General features: G+C 45.1%; 1 protein-coding gene and 1 non-coding gene across 3 annotated transcripts in view; both read right to left on the bottom strand.

Moving 5' to 3' along the window:
* Positions 1 to 18989, bottom strand: part of KANK4 (KN motif and ankyrin repeat domains 4) — an 86560-nt gene that overhangs the window by 50734 nt on the left and 16837 nt on the right. The gene's annotated exons all lie outside the window — the stretch shown is intronic.
* LOC112130985 (U6 spliceosomal RNA) lies at positions 14557 to 14664 on the bottom strand. Its single transcript, XR_002913152.2, has one exon. It is a non-coding gene; the product is annotated as a U6 spliceosomal RNA (small nuclear RNA).

Here is an 18989-nt window from a genome sequence, read left to right as displayed (position 1 = left end):
CTCTTTCCAAAAGAGAAGAAAAAAAAAATCACCTGTACCTCGGACTGATCATGCCAAGATGATGAGAGCTTCCTGTTTTCCCATCCCAGGACCCCAGCCTTTCAAGTGTAAATATTCCCTGTGCCAAGAAGCAGGAGGCATCTGACTGCTGCTTCTAAACATTGAGAGGGCCGAAGCCGGGACACCAGAGGAGGTGAGAAGCACTGAGAAAGATTCTGCCAACTGAGTTCTCCAGCGGGCTCACCTCCTGCCGACCCGGGAAACAGAGATAACTCCTGCTCAATAAATGACACATTAACACAACCTCATTAACTCCATTCCCACGTTTTTTGCAAGTGTCTGTCATTTTCGCCTGCATTGCAGCAGCTGAATCTGGAGCTTCACGAAGAGAAAACAGTCGGGAGGAACGCTATGCCCACATTACGTTCCCTTGCATCCTCCTGCTGCATAGCCCACAGCAGGGAGGACTCGTCTCCTTCCCAGAAAGCCAGGTTTGGGCTGCAGGGACGGAGCTGATAGCTCGTGCCTTCAGTACAGCAGTGTCTGTTTCGCAGCTGTTAAAGGACTTGGTCAGGTGATCCCTGACCTTGCTGGAAAAGCAAATACTGACTTCCTTTTTGCTCCCGGGAATAGGTGAGTGGGGTCAGAAAGGAATTCACTGCTCAATAAACTAAGACTGGATCTTGCAGAAAGAGGAAGAACGCTCAAATCCTTCAACTAGAAAGTTAGTTCCCAGAGCTGCCATCGCTTCCGAGGAACACATCTAAAGACATCCAAACAACACACAATCTTCCTTCTTGACTCCTCCGAATCTGGCAGCTCATCTGAGCAGCTATAATTAATTATGAGCTTCTTCCTCCCTGCAGCTGATGTGGCTCATTAATGAATTTGTTCCTAATGAGGACGTAGCCTCCTTAGAGTTGAAACCTTCAGTAGTGCATCACTTTCTTCCTGGCTCCGCTTTAGAAACATCCTTCCCTACCCCCTCCTGCGGCCCCAGGACCACACGAAGCCTCTGATCATTAAACAAACGGAAATCTGTCGGGGCAGAGCCGAGACAGAAACAATGACCAGTAAATTCCTGGGGCTGGACTGGCAGCTCCTTATTCCTGCTGCTCTACCAATATGCTGCCCTAGAGCACCAAAATACACCCAATTCTGGCAGGAATGAAAAAGCAAGGAAGTACCTGCTGTGATGACCAAATTACTGTTCAGTGGATCCAGCTCCAGGCAGGGTTTCTAATTGCAGCGCAGACCAGAGACTCCGAGAGGCGGGGTGCAGGAGCCAGGGAGCAGGCAGCTGCCAGAGGAGCAAGGTTTCAGAGTGTCCCGGGCAAGCACAGTGAAGGGTCTTCCTACAGCCCAAAGCTGCTGCAGTTCTTAGGAGCAGAGACAGGTGTGAGGTGCAGGCACCAGACTCCACACTCTCCAAACCCTGTGCTGCTCCCGGACCTGAAGGAGCGGGGATGGTCCAGGACGGGCCAGGAAAGCGTCTGGGTTCCTTTATGCAGACTCAGTAAAAGGATTAGAGGGACCTTGTTCCTTCACCTCCTGGTGCTCTAACCAAGTGAGGCTGTGCTGGGAAATGAAGCCTCACAGTAAGACACATCAGATGCAGCCCTGACCTTCACTGACACTGACTGTCTGGAAGTGCCTTCCAAGACCAGAGCAAGTTCCTGTCTAACCCATGCTGAAATTGATGCTGGCAAGGAGTGTCACCCCGAAACGCTGCCTGCATCGAGCCTGGTACACTTGCTAAGCACTTTCCATCCTGTGTCCCATTTATCCTTGCATCAATGCTTGAAGCAGCCAGACCAGGGATGAATCTCCCCATTGTAAAGGTGAAGAAAATGAGAGACAGTCTAAGTGGTTTCTCTTGGGTCATCCAAGAGCAGAGTGTCCTGGGGTAAAGTTCTGTGTTCTTCCCATTGCCCTGGATCAAGTTCCTTACTTTTCTTGGAAGATTCTAGAGACTCTTGCTCAAGATGGAGGTTAGGAGACTTTGCAAAGTACACAGGATGACGTGGTGGTAGGCAAGTCTATGAAATACCAACATCACTTTTCTCAACTGGTAAAAGTATTTTTCCAGTTAACTGAGTACACAGACCAATCATCAGAATAAAAAAGAATCCAAAGTATACCTTGAACTCTAAGGGTATAGAAAAAATACACTCCAGAGCAAACTGCTTCTCTGATACACTTCAAATGATCATTGACTATCCTTTCTAAACTGGCTAGAGAACAGCTGGAGGCACACAGCATTTCTCTAAGATGCAGACGGAAGAAAAGCCCTCCATGTTACCAGGTCCGACGCCTTTCCAGCCACCCGCGCTTCCTCTCTGGTCTATCTATGTGAGCAAGACAAGCACTTTCTTTCCCTCTCCCAGGATAAATTCTTCCTTATCCAGGACAGATAGGTGAGAGGTTTTCCTCCAGAGCCATGCCTTGCCTGCAAGACCCCACATTCCACCTGGAATGCTGTTCACTTCCTCTGCCTGTCCAGTTCCTCCACTCAGACATCCCCAAGTGCAGTGACCATCCTTCCAGCTGCGACTGTCCCTGTCTGCTTGCTACTGCAGCGTGTGGCATCATATTCTAATTGCTGCTTCTGTATCTGTCTCCTGGCCAGCATCACAGGCTAACTGCTCCATAAAGTTTGTGAACTGAACGTATCTACAATCCCTGCAGCTCTGAACATAGGCGACCTCTCCAGCCACCTTCTTACATGTCAAGGGAGCACTCTGCTATTCCCACAGGCTCCAGGCCTCTTATGGGATTTTAAAAGACTACAGAATGAGGGAAGGTATGGGTTGAGTATCTTTTATCCGAAATGCTTGAGACCAGAGGTTTTATGGATTTCGAATTGTTCTGGATTTTGGAATATTTGCATATACACAATGAGATATCTTGGGAATGGGACCCAAATCTAAAAAGGAAATTTATCCATGTTTCATATATTCCATATCACACTGCCTCAAGGTAATTTTAAACATAATATTTGAAATAATCTTGTGCATGCAACAAAGTTTTGACTGCACTTTGACTGTGACCTGTCACAAGAGGTCAAGTGTGGAATTTCCCACCTATGGTGTCACGTCAGTGCTCAAAAAATTTCAGGATTTTGAGGCATTTTAGATTTTGGATTTTCAAATTAGTTCTACCTGTAGTAGTCCCTGCAACAGTGCCACCAATCAGCTTGGCTCTGATGCCAGGACAGAAGATACACACACACACATGCACACAAAAGATGCACCCATCCACACATCCACACTCCCTCATCACATTCCCTTGACTTACCCAGACCTCCTCCTTCCGGGGAAAGGTTTGCATGTTTTGTCCCCTCCAAAATCTCATGTTGAAATGTGACCTCCAATGTTCGAAGTGGGCCTAGTAGAAGGTGTCTGGATCGTGAGGCCATGAAGCTGGATCCTTTTAATTAATTAATTAATTTATTTATTTGAGAAGGAGTCGCCCCAGGCTGGAGTGCAGTGGCGTGGTCTCAGCTCACTGCAACCTCCACCTCTCAGGTTCAAGTGATTCTCCTGCCTCAGCCTCTTGAGTAGCAGGGACTACAGGCATGCCTGGCTAATTTTTGCATTTTTAATAGAAATGGTTTTGTCAGGTTGGCCAGTGTGGTCTCGAACTCCTGACCTCAGGTGATCCACAGGTGGATCCTTCATGAATGGTTTGGTGTCCTCCCCATGACAATGAGTTCTCACTCTCTTAGTTCACATGTGAGCTGGTTGAGCTGGTTAAATGAGCCAGGCATGGCCTCCTCTCTCTCTTGCTCCCTGTCTCACTACGTGACATGTCTTTTCCCTGTTTGCTTTCCACCATGATTGGAAGCTTCCTGAGGCTTCACCAGAAGCAGATGCCAGCACCATGCATCTTGCACAGCCTGAAGAACTGTGAGCCAAAATAAACCTATTTTCTTTGTAAATTACCCAAGTCTCAGGTATTTCTTTATAATGATGCAAAATGGACTAACACAGGCTCAGTTCTTGGGCTCAGCATGAGGTGCTGGGACAGGCACTGTGCCCACTGTCTGTGTCTCTAAGGGGAGAAGAAATTCTTCTGTCTTGATAACTTTACCCAGGACACTCATTTGAACTCATGGTCAGGCAGGGAGGTGAGCAGAACAGAGAATGTTATCCTCTATTTTCCAAATGAGGAAACAACCTGTTCCCAAGGTTACAGAGCTAAAAAAAAAAAAAGAAAAAGAAAAAAAGGGCAAAGCCTCAACTCAAACCCATATAGTCTGTCTCCCAGTCAAATACTCTTTCTGCTAAACCACACATCCCAAACCGGACATGCAGGGGGATTCAGAGGACACACAAATAGCAGGACACGAGCTTCAATGCTGGTGCTGTCCAGGCACAAGGTGGCCTCACCTTGAGGGAGGGTCTTCATGAGAAGCCACAGCCACTTTCTCTAGAGGAGTCTGTGCTTTTTCAGGGGGAATTCTCCCCATGGTTTTGCCATGTCTGGGATACCAGCATCCCCCACCCCTATGCCTTACTCAGACGTATGTCTTAAGACCAGCAGCCAGCTTCATGCTCCTACCAAGCCACACAGACTATCTCCTGAACCAAACACGTTTATCCACAAGAACTTTCCTGACAAGAATCACGGGACTGGAGGGAGGTTTGGCAACTTTTGCAATTTAGAAACGCTCAACTTCTATGGCCCAGGTCCCTTCTGCCCCATGATGGAAAAAAAGATGAACTGTCCAAGTCCAGCAAGATGGGGGCTAGGCCAGAGGGGAAAAGAGGTTCAGCTATCTGAAGAATGCGCCTTTTATCTAAGCAATCCCTTAGGCTTTTGCACTTTACTCAGAAAGGTCAGCGCTTTGGTAGGCTGTATGACTGCACAGGGCTGAGAAGGGCACGCTTGTTAGGTATTCACACACTCAAATAGAGCCTCTCTGAGCAGACTGGTCACAGACACAGTCATTCCCACAGAATGCAACTTAAATAGGCAGAGAAAGAAATTATGCATGTGAGACCTGTGGATGCAGCCATCCAGGAGGGAAATCAGCTATTCTAAAGATTGACTCTACAAAGCAGATGTAATTTTCTGAGGGAAGAAGCCGAGCCAGTTGTAGGGAGAGAGGAGGCTGCACTAACCAATGAAAAATGCTCCTTGGAGGGAAAAAAGGCATTAGACTTGCAGGGAAAAAGACCCCCACTCTGCATCTCTTTTTTCATTTAGATGCTTCCAAAATGCCCTTGGTCCTTGACTTAAACATACTGTAAAATCAAACTGCCAATTGCCAAATGAGGAAGCGGCATGAGCAGGCAATTCATCAAAGAAGAAATACAAATGGTTAATATTTGAGAAATGTATAACCTCACAAATTAATAAAAAAGATGTCAGATAAATCTTGACATGCCATACCCTACAATGAGCCGGGTACTCTGGTCCAATCCAAACAGCATCCTATTCCCAAAAAAACTCTGCCAAGCTTGTCCAACCCGCCTTATTTTGTTGTTGTTCTGTTTTGTTTTAGGCTTTTAGCGCCCGAAGCCATGGGTTTTAGTTTCTGTCTCTAGTGATAAGTGGAAAAGAGGGATGAGGAAAGGTCTTTACTGGCCTAACCAGAAACAGAAATTAAGAACCCTTGAGTGCATTCTCCCCTTGGACACCCCTGCATACTGTTACTTCTATTGTCCAAAGTCAAAGCAGAGGCCTAAAGCACTTGCCCAGGTATCGAGACCATCAGAGCCAAGATTCGAATCCATGTTTTTCTGATGCTAATATGCTGCTCTTAACCGTGGTACAGCAGACTCTCTTACGAGTTAGAAAAATGTTTTTTTCAAAGAGCCTCAGTGTTGATGAGGAGGGGACTCACCCTCCCCAGAAGATTGCAGCAGAGTGGGGGCAGCTGCAGCCAAGAGAGGAACTTCAGGCTGTGGCAATGCCTCCGAGCACACCATGACTATCTCCCAGTACACTGCCTGCGTGTCCAATGGCACTGTCCAGTTTGTGTGTGTGCATAGGGGAATTCAAAATCAAATACAGCAAAATACAATGGTGAAGAGAGAAGAAGACAAAAAAAGGTCATAGTCACATGTGATTTCTTTCCTTGGTGGTCTAGGAATCATAACTATTATGATGTATTCTTGGAAAATAAAAAATAAATTATTTGGGGGGAAAGAGAAGGGAAGTCAACATAATTCTGCCACCTGGCTACAGCAATTTTCATGATCACCTATTTTGCATATTTAACATAATTGAAGGGCAAGTTCTATAGTGGACTTGTAGCCTGGGCTCCAAGTCAAGTAGTAGCTGAAATCCCAGCTCTGCCAATGACTGACTGTATAATCTTGCTCACATTACTGAACCTCCCTGTGCCTCAGTTGCTTTGCTTGTGAAATAAGACTAGTAGTATTTCCTATAAGTCACGGAGCTGTCAGAAAGATTAAATAGGATGACAATACATGCAAACCACTTAGAACAGAGTCCGGTACATAGTCCTGTTCAATGAGTAAATACATTCGTTATTTTTAATATAATAGTAGAAATTCAATTATAAATTCAATTATAAATCCAATTTCGTATTCAAAATTCTATTATATAACCATTTTTAAAAGTATAGTTTTACCTGCTTTGTAATGATTACTATAAATGGCTATACAAACGTCCATTGACTTGTACCTTATTTTCCAATCCCCTGCCTAGAGGGGGTCATGCCACCTCCTGTTTAATTCTCCCTTCAATGCTACCACAGCAGCCAGCCGGACAGACGGTCCTCACTCAGGTCTCCAAGGAAGACCCCATTTACAGGTGGCTAGATCTCAGCTGCATGGGCTTTGAGGTAAGACAGGCTAGGTTCAAATCCTGGCTGTGTGACCCTGAGCAAATGTCCTTATTCAAGAAGAGCACAGCTCAGTACACCGTGTGAAGACCGCAGGAGACAAGGTATGCAAAGTGCTTGTGCTGGTGCCCAAGATATAATAAACACTCAATACATTTGGCTACGATTACTTTTTAAAACTCACAATGTGAAGCAAGGAAAGGGCAAGGATCATGTTTGTCTTCTTTCTCACCCCATTTTTAACACTTAGCATGATAGGAACTCAATAAAAATGTGTTGAATCAAATAAATAAATAGATGGATGGATGGGTGGATGGATCAGAGACTGTCAGAGCTGGAAAGGATTTTTTTTTTTTAGATGGAGTCTCGCTCTGTTGCCCAGGCTGGAGTGCAGTGGCGCTATCTCGGCTCACTGCAAGCTCCGCCTCCTGGGTTCATGCCATTCTCCTGCCTCAGTCTCCCGAGTAGCTGGGACTACAGGCACCTGCTACCATGCCCGGCTAATCTTTTTTTTTTTGTGTGTGTGTGTTTTTGGTAGAGACGGGATTTCACTGTGTAAGCCAGGATGGTCTCGATATCCCGACTTCATGATCCACCTGCCTCAGCCTCCCAGAGTGCTGGGATTACAGACATGAGCCACCACACCCGGCCATTCCAATCTCTCTATGGTCTCACCAACACCTGGTTTATGTTTGTTTGCTTTAAATTATAGCCATCCTAGTAGGTGTAGTAGGTATGAATTGGTATGTCACTGTGGTTTTGATTTGCATTTCCCTAATGACTAATTATGTTGACTATCTTTTTCATGTGCTTATTGGCTTTTGTGTATCTTCTTTGGAGAAGTGTCCATTCAAGTTATTATCCATTTTTGAATTGGCTTGTTTGTTTGTTGTTGCTATGTTGTACAAGTTCTTCACATATTCAGGATATTAACCTCTTATCAGATATATAACTTGCAAAAAAATTTCCTCTTGATATATTTTGCAATAATCTTGTAAATGGTATAAGATAAGCTTCCAGCTTCATTCTTTTGTATGATTTAATGAATTAATTAATTTTTTTAGATAGGGTCTCACTCTGTTGCCCAGGCTGGAGTGCAGTGGTGCAATCATAGCTCACCACAGGCTTAAACTCCTGGGCTCTGCAATCCTCTCACCTCAGCCTTCTGAGTAGCTGGCACTACAGGTGCATACCACCATGTCCACCTAATTTTTTTTGGTTATTGAGTCTCTCCCTGTCACCTAGGCTGGAGTGCAATGGCATGTTCTCGGCTCACTGCAACCTCTACCTCCCGGGATCAAGTGATTCTGCTGCCTTAGCCTCCCAAGTAGCTGGGATTACAGGTGTGCACCACCACCCCTGGCTAATCATGTATTTTTAGTAGAGATGGGGTTTCACCGTGTCGGTCAGGCTGGTCTGGAACTCCTGACCTCAAGTGATCCACCCACCTTGGCCTCCCAAAGTTCTGGAATTATAGGCATGAGCTACCGTACCCAGACAACTTTATTTTTTTGCATGTGAATATTCAGTTTTCCCAGCACCATTTGTTGAAAAGATCACCCTCTATTTTCAGAACATTTCACCACCCCAGAAAGAAATGCCCTACTCATTAGCAGTTATTCCCTATTCCCTCCAGTCCACTCATTCCCTCCCAGCCCCAGGAAACCATGAATTTACTTTCTGTCTGTATAGATTTGCTGATTGTGGACATTGCCTATAAATGGAATCATACAACACTGTGATCTTTCGTGACTAGCTTCTTTCACTTAACATGATGTTTTCAAGGTTCACAAGAGCTAAAAAGGATTTTTTCAGGTCACCTAATCTAACCCTGTTTTCAATATCACACAGCACCTTGGTAATAGAGTCTATACAAGGGCCCGTTCTGTGTTTTCTTCCTTAATAACCATGACCCTAGAAACACGTGAACACGCAGGAGGTATGGCAAGTTCTCAATGAGAACTGCACTCTAAGCCTCTCCTTCAAGGTTTTACGTCTGCCATTACATGGTGCCACTTGACTAGACCACTATTTCCCCATATTACCTATTGTTCAAATCCTACCCATTCCTCTCACCAGACCCCACCTCCCCCAGGAAGCCATCTGGAGAGCCTGTCTGGGTAGAATTCTCTATTTTCTGAAATCCTATTGTAAATAACTACTCTTTAATCCGTGTGAGGCCGCATGGGATTAGGAATCCAATTTCTAACTATAAAAGCCTTCCTCCAATTGAGAATGACAAATCTCTACTTTAATGGGAGGTGAACCCTGAAAGGCTTCAGAAATCTCCGTTTGATATATCTGGACATGTTTTGGATCACCTCTTCTACACAAGGAAGTCAGCTGATCACTGATTTGTCGGCCTGCTGGACAGGGTAGTGGCAAAAGTCAGCTTTGGAATCCAACAGACACAGGTTCAAATGCTGCTTTTCCTATATATTGAGACCTTGAGCAAGTTAACTAACTCGTCTCATGGTCCCTATCTTCTCCTGCCATCCACCTTTGTCACTGGATAATTGCCTAATGCTTCTTGCTGGACTGAAAGCTCCCTGATGGCAAGAATTAAGCCTTCTTCTTCTGGGTCTTTCACAGTTCCCAGAGATCTCTTAATAGGGCCCTAGAAATGCCCCTGCCATTAAGTGTCTCAATCTTTTTGTGTGTGTGTGTGTGTGAGACAAAGTGTCACTCTGTTGCCCAGGCTGGAGTACAATGGCACAATCTCGGCTCACTACAACCTCTGCCTCCCAAGTTCAAGCGATTCTCCTGCCTCAGCCTCCTGAGTAGCTGGGATTACAGGCATGCACCACCACATCCCGCTAATTTTTTTTTTTTTTTTTTTTTGTATTTTTAGTAGAGATGGGGTTTTGGCATGTTGGCCAGGCTGGTCTTGAACTCCTGATCTCGGATGATCTACCGGCCTCAGCTTCCCAAAGTGCTGGGATTACAGGTGTGAGCCACCATGCGCGGCCTCAATTCTTTAAATCTATAATTCTCAAAGCAGAGTCCCTGGCCCAGTAATAGAAACTAAGGGTTTCTAAAAGAATAAAAAATGCATCCCAAATAAGTATATTCTCTTCAATTCTTACAAGCAAGTGTTTTACATGGGAATTCATTTTTATAAGGAACTAGGAACATAATATGTGAGTTATTGAGGGTTAATAAATCTTGGCATTAATAAACAAAAATTAGTGTGTTAGAAGAGTTTACTGAGAATTTTCATTTTCTATTCTGTAAAGAAGGGTGACCACCATCCATCACTAAACAATACAGCAAAACTCCTGTGTATGCACCCAGGCTAAGAGCTGGAATTCCAATTATTAGGAAGGGCGTTTTGTTATTAGTGCAGAAGACATTTGTTGTGTGCTTTTTTTCAGCTACCCAGCACTTTGTGAACACCCTTCCTATGCTTGGTTATTTCCTTCTCAGAAGACCCACCTCCCCAAGATTGAAATTGGAATTTACAGCAGTGATTATGGGGAGATGGTGGAGTGATGTTCAGCTACTTCATAACCCTTAATAAATTCCTCTTCTATTATAAATAGATAGGCCTGCTAGAGCGGGTTCTGGTGTTTGCAACCATGACCCTTGATGGCTACAACGCAGCGTCGGCAATCTCTTGGTTTTAAACTCCTTCTACTCTATTAATTTACATTACTTATAGAATTACTTTTAGGAGTTTCTGTTGATTGTTGTCCTGAGTATTTGCTGCATTACCACTTTGATTAGTTTTCTCTTCTCCTTTAATCCTTTGTTACTAACAAATTCTTTCCCACTGCAAAGTAGGAGTGAGTGGACTCAGTGGGCCACAAAGTCTTTTGCTCGCCTGAACTGGGCCACAGTCCAGAGGGCTTGGAAACCACAACTTGGAATAAATGTTTCCTAGGAATTCAGCTCCACTTCCTCCCTCCTGGGTCACTTCAGCGAAAGCATCTCAAGGGTAGGCACAAATACTCCACAGGGGGGCACCCCTGCACCCACCCTCTTTGGGCAGCTCCCATCCGAGCAGCATCATCCCTGGTCAGAATTCAGCAGATGCCTCTGCAGGCATCAGCTGGGCGCCACAGCTCGAGCTGCAGGTGCAGAGAGTTTAAAGCTTGCGTGGGCAGTTGCATCTGCCTTCTGGGTTGGGAGGAAGGTTTTTGTTGGCTCAAATATGCACAGCCTGCACATTCAGGAAAATCAGTTTAAACCAAACTGAGGCTAAGTGATCCCCAGACACCTGAGTGGAGAAAGCGATGTTTCCAGATTTTTCAGGCGGGAAAGCTGTTATTATTTCGCAATGCCCCAGCTAGCCCTCTGGCAAGTTCAGTCTGACAAGAAGCGGACATGTGCGATGTGGGTCAAACAAAGATGGTGACCACCCAGCCTCGGCAGCATGCCAGCCAGAGGAAGGGCAGGTATCATCAGAGATGAACCAAAGAGACTCGAGGAGAGATGAAGTGCACCAGGAACTTCTCTCAACTTCAACTTTCCCTTGAAAGAGATGGGATTCCTTCAGTGTACCATCCGGTAATACAAAGGAAGGTTATATATTGTTGTGGCCTGGGTTTTGTTTTGCTTTAATGTGGGCAAAGTTACTAAGAAAAGGCATTGCCAAAACTGACAATATCACCCAGCTTTATATCACCCCATGGAGCAGCTCAAAGGTGTCACAGAATGGTTGAACATTTGGAGCATAGCATAGGCAGACTTTTATTAGTGACTCTGCTCACATCTTTTCTTTTTTTTTTTTTTCTTTCTTTTTTTTTGAGATGGAGTTTTGCTCTGTCACCCAGGCGGGAGTGCAGTGGCGCCATCTTGGCTCACTGCAACCTTCACCTCCCGGGTTCAAGCGATTCTCCTGCCTCAGCCTCCCAAGTAGCTACAGGGACTACAGGCGCCTGCCACCAAGCCCGGCTAATTTTTTGTATTTTTAGTAGAGACAGGGTTTCGCCATGTTGCCCAGGCTGGTCTCAGGCAATCCTGGCTGGTCTCCTGAGCTCAGGCAATCCACCCGCCTTGGCCTCCCACAGTGCTGGGATTACAGGAGTGAGCCACTGCACCTGACCTTGCTCACACCTTTTCTTCCAGCCAGATTATGGGCTCTTTCAAATCAAGGTTCCCCTTTTGTGCTCCTGGGTATCCTTTATGTTCAATTAGTCCACTGATTATCTACTGTTGGGAGGAGAGAAATATAAAACAGGGTCTTGGACAACATTTGCACCCATAAAGGGGCAACTGAGGCTCAATGACCTGCCCACCCCATACAGCAGGACCAAGGTCAGAGTCTGCTTTTGAGAATCCTAATCCAGTGCTTTCCTTTACAAATCTCATGTACTGGTCCTCAGTGTGATATTGGAGGACATGCAACTGATGGTTTCTTTAAAAAGAATGTGGCCGGTGTCCCCAGTTTAAATGTGGAATAATGGAGTTTTTATTGTGGTAAAATGTGCCAGAGAAGTGCTCATACTTCTGTTGGTGATCTTTGCTTGCAGCCTCTGGCTACAGGGAAAGTATAACGCATAACAATAAAAATAGTTGCCAACATCAATTAAGTATTGACTCTGTCCTGGGTAAGTCCTTTACCCATCCTTACTCAGCGCCTAGGACAACCTGGGCATGACTCCTCTGTAAACCAGATAAAGATGCTGCCTCATAGCCCAGCCTGAGTTCAGGGCTGTGTTCAAAGAATCAGCAGTAGAGTAGAAAAAAGTTAATTGGAAGCAATCCAAACCTTCACTGCAGGCTCTAGAGAAAATACCACACGGGAAGTGCATTCTTAGCACAAAGCAAAAGTCTTAAATTTTTTCTTTCCCATCTCTGCTGTTCTGGGTGTCTATTTCCAGCAGAGCAACTACCCCAGCAGCAGTGTGTGCCATTCCCCAACATCCTTATGTGAATCCTCCGAGCTGGTTCTTCACTCCCTCACCTCCCCCGCCTCTGGCATCTACTCATCCCTCCACTGCCAGCCTCTCTCTGGCCCCTTCATTGGGAATTCCAATATTGGCTCCATTTGTCCATGGCTTTCTCATCACTGAATGACCTCAATCTGCATAATAATGGAGGGAGAACAGCCAAGAAAGCTCTGCCAGAAGTGTCCTTAGGAGGAAACTACTTAGAAGGCTCCAAAAGCACAGAAATTATTTTTGGTGTTTTTGTTTTGTTTTGTTTTTGTTTTTTTTTGAGACAGGGTCTCACTCTGACACCCAGTCTGGAGTGCAGTGGCATGATCACAGGTCACTGCAGCCTCAATCTCCTGGGCTCAGGTGATCCTTCTGCCTCAGTTCCTGAGTAACTGGGACTACAGGTACACACCACCACGCCCGGCTAATTTTTGAAACAGTGTTTTGGCATGTTGTCCAGGTCAGTCTTGAACGCCTGGGCTCAAGTGATCTACCCGCCTTGGCCTCCCAAAGTGTTAGGATTATAGGCGTGAGCCACCACATCTGGCTGCAAAGATGTTTTTAACACTCATATGTTGATGGTTTTATTCCCTGTACACTCATTTTATAGATTAGAAAACTAGGGCTTAATAATACTAGTACTAGGCCAGGCTCAGTGGCTCATGCTTGTAATCCCAGCACTTTGGGAGGCCGAGGCAGGTGGATCACCTGAGTTCAGGAGTTTGAGACCAGCATGGCCAACATGTGAAACCCCAACTCTACTAAAAATACAAAAATTAGCCGGGTGTGGTGATGCGCACCGATAATCCCAGCTACTCAGGGGGTTGAGGCAGGAGAATAGCTTGAACCCGGGAGACGGAGGTTACAGTGAGCCAAGGTTGCACCGAGCTGAGATTGCACCACTGCACTCTAGCCTAGGTGACAGAGTGAGACTCCATCTCAAAAACAAAACAAAACAAAACAAAAAAAAACTGGTAAATACTTACACTGTTATAATAATAATTATTATTATTACTAGCTAGATACTGTCCTATATTGTACAAATGCTAACTTATTTAATTTCACAATGACCATATTAGGTAGGTGCTATTATATCCTTTTCACAGATCACAGGTTCAGGGGCACAAATCTAGTAAGTGGCAGGATTGGAATTCAAATTGAGGTTTGTCTGACTCCAGAGACCGAGCTCTTAACGACAGTGTTCTTTGCCTTTTGGGTCCTATTTCTGTAGCCATCTATGAAGCAAGTAGCTTTTGGAAGTCTAAATAGAAAGAGAAAGAACCAGATAGAAGGATTTAGCAAAGGAACGAATCTAGCATTAAATTCCACCACCAGCCATGCTATTAAACATCAGGCGATTATTAAAATACAAACATGGCTGGGGACACGCTGGGTCTCTAAATAAGACCAATTTACTTGTGAAGGAATAGCTAAAAAATTCAGTGACTTGCTAATCCACTGCAAATTATTTAATCAATAAAACACAATTGCTTTTCAAATAATCTTTGAAAGTTCCAAGGAGTCTTGAGGTGTTTAATTGCTATTTAACCAGATAGCAGCAGTTGAGTTACACAGATCTCCATTTCATATAAAATGCTCTTTGCAGATGGAACACTCTGTCAAATTTTCCATTAGAAAGACATATTTTCAGGGCCGATACAAGGGTTTTAGGTTACAGATTAATTTCGTTTCTCTGTTGTTCTCTAGGCAGGGCAGGGGGAGGGTGGAACGGCTGATGCAGGCATCCACAGCTCCTGCCTTGTTAACTCGGGAGCACGATGGTCCTCCCTGTCAATAATAAGCAATGGATACAAAATCAGAATCACAGGGGTAGGAATCTGTGGGGCTTTTTCTTTTTTAAATACGAAATGCTTCACGAATTTTCATGTCATTCCTTGTGCAGAGGCCATGCTGATCGTCTCTGTATCATTCCAATTTTGGTATATTTGCTGCTGAAGTGAACACAGGAATCCGTGTTCTAACCAGCCAGCCCTCCAGGTAATTTTTATGCACACGATAGTTTGAGAAGTACTGTTCTAGCCTACTTTTAAAAATCTTTGGTAAACTGTAGTTCAGTGTTTCTCAAACTGTAGTATGCCTATAAACCTGAAGATCTTGTTAACATGCAGATGCTGATTTGGTGGGTCTGGAGTGGGGCCTCATAGTTGGCATTTCCAACAAACTCTCAAGAGACGCTGATCTGCTGGTCCCAGCACCAAGTAGCAAAGTATGTGGTTAGGGTATTTGTCTGGTTGGGGAGGAATGGGAAGGAGCTCAACAGCCCTAATCATGATTCCTAGCACCAGCACTTGAAACCGTGTGACCTTGGGTAAGTCACTCTAGCCCTTGAAGCCAGCTTCCTCAGCTATAAAATGGTACAAAGTAACACTCTCCACTGTATAAGGCTGTTCTGATGGCTACATGCCTATACTTTACACAGTACTTGGCATGTAGAAGACACTTGGCATGTAGAAGTACTTGGCATGTAGAAGAAATACAAGCTGTGGTTGCTGTTGTTTTTGAGGGAAGGAAGAAACTAGTAAGTGCCCAATAATGGTCAGTTGTTTTGTTATTATTTATTGAGAGTTGTTGTGTGGTATATTAGGCACTGTGCCAAGTATTACACTATTATTATTATTTACTCTTCTCAAAGACTCTACGTCTCTATGTATTTTTTTTTTTTTTCTGTCTAACAGATTAGGAAGCCTAAGCTCAGAGAGGTTTAGTAACTTGGTCATAGTCACAAAGACAGTAAAAGGCAGAGCTAGGGATGAATTTAGGTGTTCCTGCCCAAGATTTTTTTTTTTTTTTTAAGACAGTGTTTTGCTCTGTTGCCCAGGCCGGAGTGCTGGATTACAGTGGTGAAAATCACAGCTCAATCAAGCCTCGACCTCCTAAGTTCAAGTGATCCTCCTGCCTCAGCCTCCAGAGTAGCTGGGGCCACAGGTGCACGCCATGACACCTGGCTAATTTTGTAAAAATTTTTTGTAAAGACAGGTTCTCATTATGTTCCCCAGGCTGGTCTCAAACTCCTGGCTCAAGTGATTCTCCCTCCACAGCCTCCTAAAGTGTTCAGATTATAGGCATGAGCGACACACCCAGACCACTGCCCAAGCTCTCAATGGCCCAGACTGAAGCCTGGTTCTGTCCATGCTCACCTGAGTCTAGGAAAGGTGGTGAGCTGGTACCTGATAACCCCACAACATGGCACAGTACAGGACCGGGGGTGCAGAGGTAGAGAATGGGCAGCGGCAGACAGAAGCCTCAAGGAAGGATTGCCAAGGAGCAGAGAAAAATCAGATGCAAGAGAAGGGGCAGGACCAGGTTCCAAAAGGATTTAGACACCCAGCAAGCAATCAGGAATAGAGCCTACAGTGATGAGGACTGTGTCTTCTTTACTTCTGTTTCCCAAGTGCTTAGTACAATGCTGACCATAGCGCTGCCTCATAAAGATGTAGCAGCTGAATTAATGAATTATTTAAATAATGGATTAATTCATATTTTGAGGGTAGCAACTGATTTGAAATTGGTAGGCAGGATGTTTTGGAGTGGGAGAGAGATGTTCACCTCTAGACTTTTCTTTTTTAAAAGAGTGAGCCGTTCAAAATAGAAGAACAACTGGAATATTTCCCTTGGAGTGCTGCCAGTGCACACAATGCCTCCTTTTCTTCCCAGGTCAGAAGGCGTTTTGGGCCCAGCCCCTCGGCATGTGTGTGCAGCCTGTAGCCTGTCCGACATACTTACCCACTTGTGCTCTGGAACACAAAGGCCTCCCACCTGCCAAGCCCAACACAAATGCCTCCTTCACCACAGTCCTCTGGCATGTGTGGGTTCAGCTGCTGCTGCTGCTGAAAGTCCCCCTCCAGGGCGAAAGTGAGGCTCCGGTGGCTCCAGTCTCTCCACTACTGCTCAGAGAAAGAGACCACAATGCTTTCTCAACCACTGAGTCCCCTTCACTGGCCACAGGCATGAAGTTCAATAGCCCAGTAACTTGAGGAAAGAAGAAAAGAGACCCTTTTCTGTTCAAAGACCAACCTCGACAGATTGTGTGCAATCATCCATTTATCAGAAATTCTTCTTCAGGCACTGGGCTAGGTTCTGTGGATTCATGGATGAAAAAGACAGGGTTCTTTTCTTTAAGGAACGCACTGTCCAAAATGGGAGGCAGTGACCTAAACAAGGACCTATGTGGTGTTAGAGAGGTGTGGCTGGAGCATCTCAGAGGATCAGAAAAGCATCACAGATCTGGTATTTTTGAGCTGGGCGTTGAAGGATGAGTAAAAGTTCAGCAGGCAGATGAGAGAAGCAGCTCTCTAGCTAGAGATGAAAACATGTATGGTGGGCTTGAAGAATGATCAGCAATCCTGGCCTAGAGTGCAGAGTCAAGGAAGTGGATGGCGGAAGACAGAGGCTGGAAGTCAGCTCATTTTATTTTCTAGAATAGGAAACCATCAAAAGTTCTTAAGCAGGGAGGAACAAGATGAAAGCTGGGTTTTAAATACAACTCTGACTGCAATGAGGGGCGTATGTCCCCAGATTCTGGCCTATTAGTAGACATTCAATAAATATTTACAGAATGAACAACTGATTTCAAGAGGGAAATAGCAAGTCTGGCAAGCAGTCTGGCCAGACTTAATACCTTTCCCTAAATGCTCCTTTTATTTATTTTTTTTCTTATAAGAGAACAGAAGCTTTTCTTCTCCAGTACTGAACCATTACAAATGTATATAATCTGAAATTGCAGGCATAATTACATAACGTCTTATATGGTTGGCAGTTTCATGAGTGTTGGCTTTGTCTTCCTGAGTTTCGGCTCCGTGACAGCTCAATGCCTTTTGTGCTCTCTCAGCATTGCCCAAAAGCATCTATCATGTGCTGGGAACACGGTAGGCTCCAGGTAAGCAGAACATGAAACAGACTCGAGGAGCACAAGAGCTGGACAGGCTCCTGCAATTACCGAGTTCAACTCTCTCATTTCACAGATGGGGAGACTGGGAGAAAGAGAAACATATGCACTATGTGGAAATGTGTGCACGTTCCTACTACTGGGTTCTTGCATTGCCCAGCAGGGACCTGGGCTCAGTCAAGATTTTCAGGTGCTGACACCAAAGGTCCAGACACAGAATGAAATTAACCAGTGATGAACCTGGCTAACAGCACAGTAAACAGAACACCGACACACAAACGACACAGGCACAGAAGAATGTCTGACATACATGAGTGGTATTCGGCACCCACCACTTATTAAATTATGAAAACAGTGTAGCCTGGGACTAGACCTGACAGAGGCAGGAAAGCACAAAGATTAAGGGCGTGGGCTTTGGAGTGTGTGGATCTGGGTCTGAATCCCAGCTCTGCCACTTACCAGTGTGTGTTTAGGTTCCCTAACTGCGCCCACCGCCTCTACTGCCAGCCCATTGTCCAAATAGGTAACACGAGAAAAAAACAATTTCCTCCTTATAGGATTACACAGGTGAATTGGGATGAGGTATGTAAAATGCTCATCACAGTGCCTGCAGTGGGGACTGAAAGGTGACCAACCAGAGAGAAAGCAAGGAAGAAAGCACTTGGCACCTAATAGCTGGGACAAGGGAGAAACTTGAAGCTTAGAGATGTAGATTCAAGAGCCATCCATTTCCGTGTGATCACCACGTGGTTGGGGGTGGGGGGTGGTGAGAAGCAAGAGCAAGCAGAGGAGTCTGAGGAGCACCCCTGAAGACAGTCATGCATGGGGAGCAGGTAAGAAGGAAGAGCCAGGGTGGGGTACAGCTCAGAAACCCAAAGGGGGTCAGTTTTGAGAAGACCATTCTATGGTGTCAGATGCTATGGAACTTGAAGACCGTGTGAGGCTTGGGCTTAGTTTCCAAAGAGCGGGAGGCAGACGTCAAGGGTTGACAAGATGGTTGAAGCAGCAGATGAGCTACCCTTTGGCTGTTTTCCAGTGCAATTCAGGAGAGAAAGGGACAGTAGCTCCAGGGAGGGACAAGGTGAGCTCTGGGAAAGGCAAGCATGTTTGCAGGTCTGAAGGAAGAAGCCGAGGGAGAAGAATGGACTTCTAGATGCAAGAAAGAGGAGGTGGCACAGGAGTCGACATTTACTCCAGGCACTGTGCTAAATAAAAGATGCAACACATGTTGAATTTACTCGTTACCACTACCTTAGGAGCTAGGTGCTTTTATTATTTTATTTCATATTTTACAATGAGAAGACTAGGCAAAGAGAGGGTGCCTATAGACTGAATGAGCCCCCTCTAAAATTTGTATGTTGAAATCCTAATCCCCAGTGTGATG

Source organism: Pongo abelii, chromosome 1 (assembly GCF_028885655.2).
Source record: "Pongo abelii isolate AG06213 chromosome 1, NHGRI_mPonAbe1-v2.0_pri, whole genome shotgun sequence".
Lineage (NCBI taxonomy): Eukaryota > Metazoa > Chordata > Mammalia > Primates > Hominidae > Pongo > Pongo abelii.
Note: the sequence above shows the minus strand (reverse complement) of the source record. Positions and strands in the feature narration are given on the sequence as shown.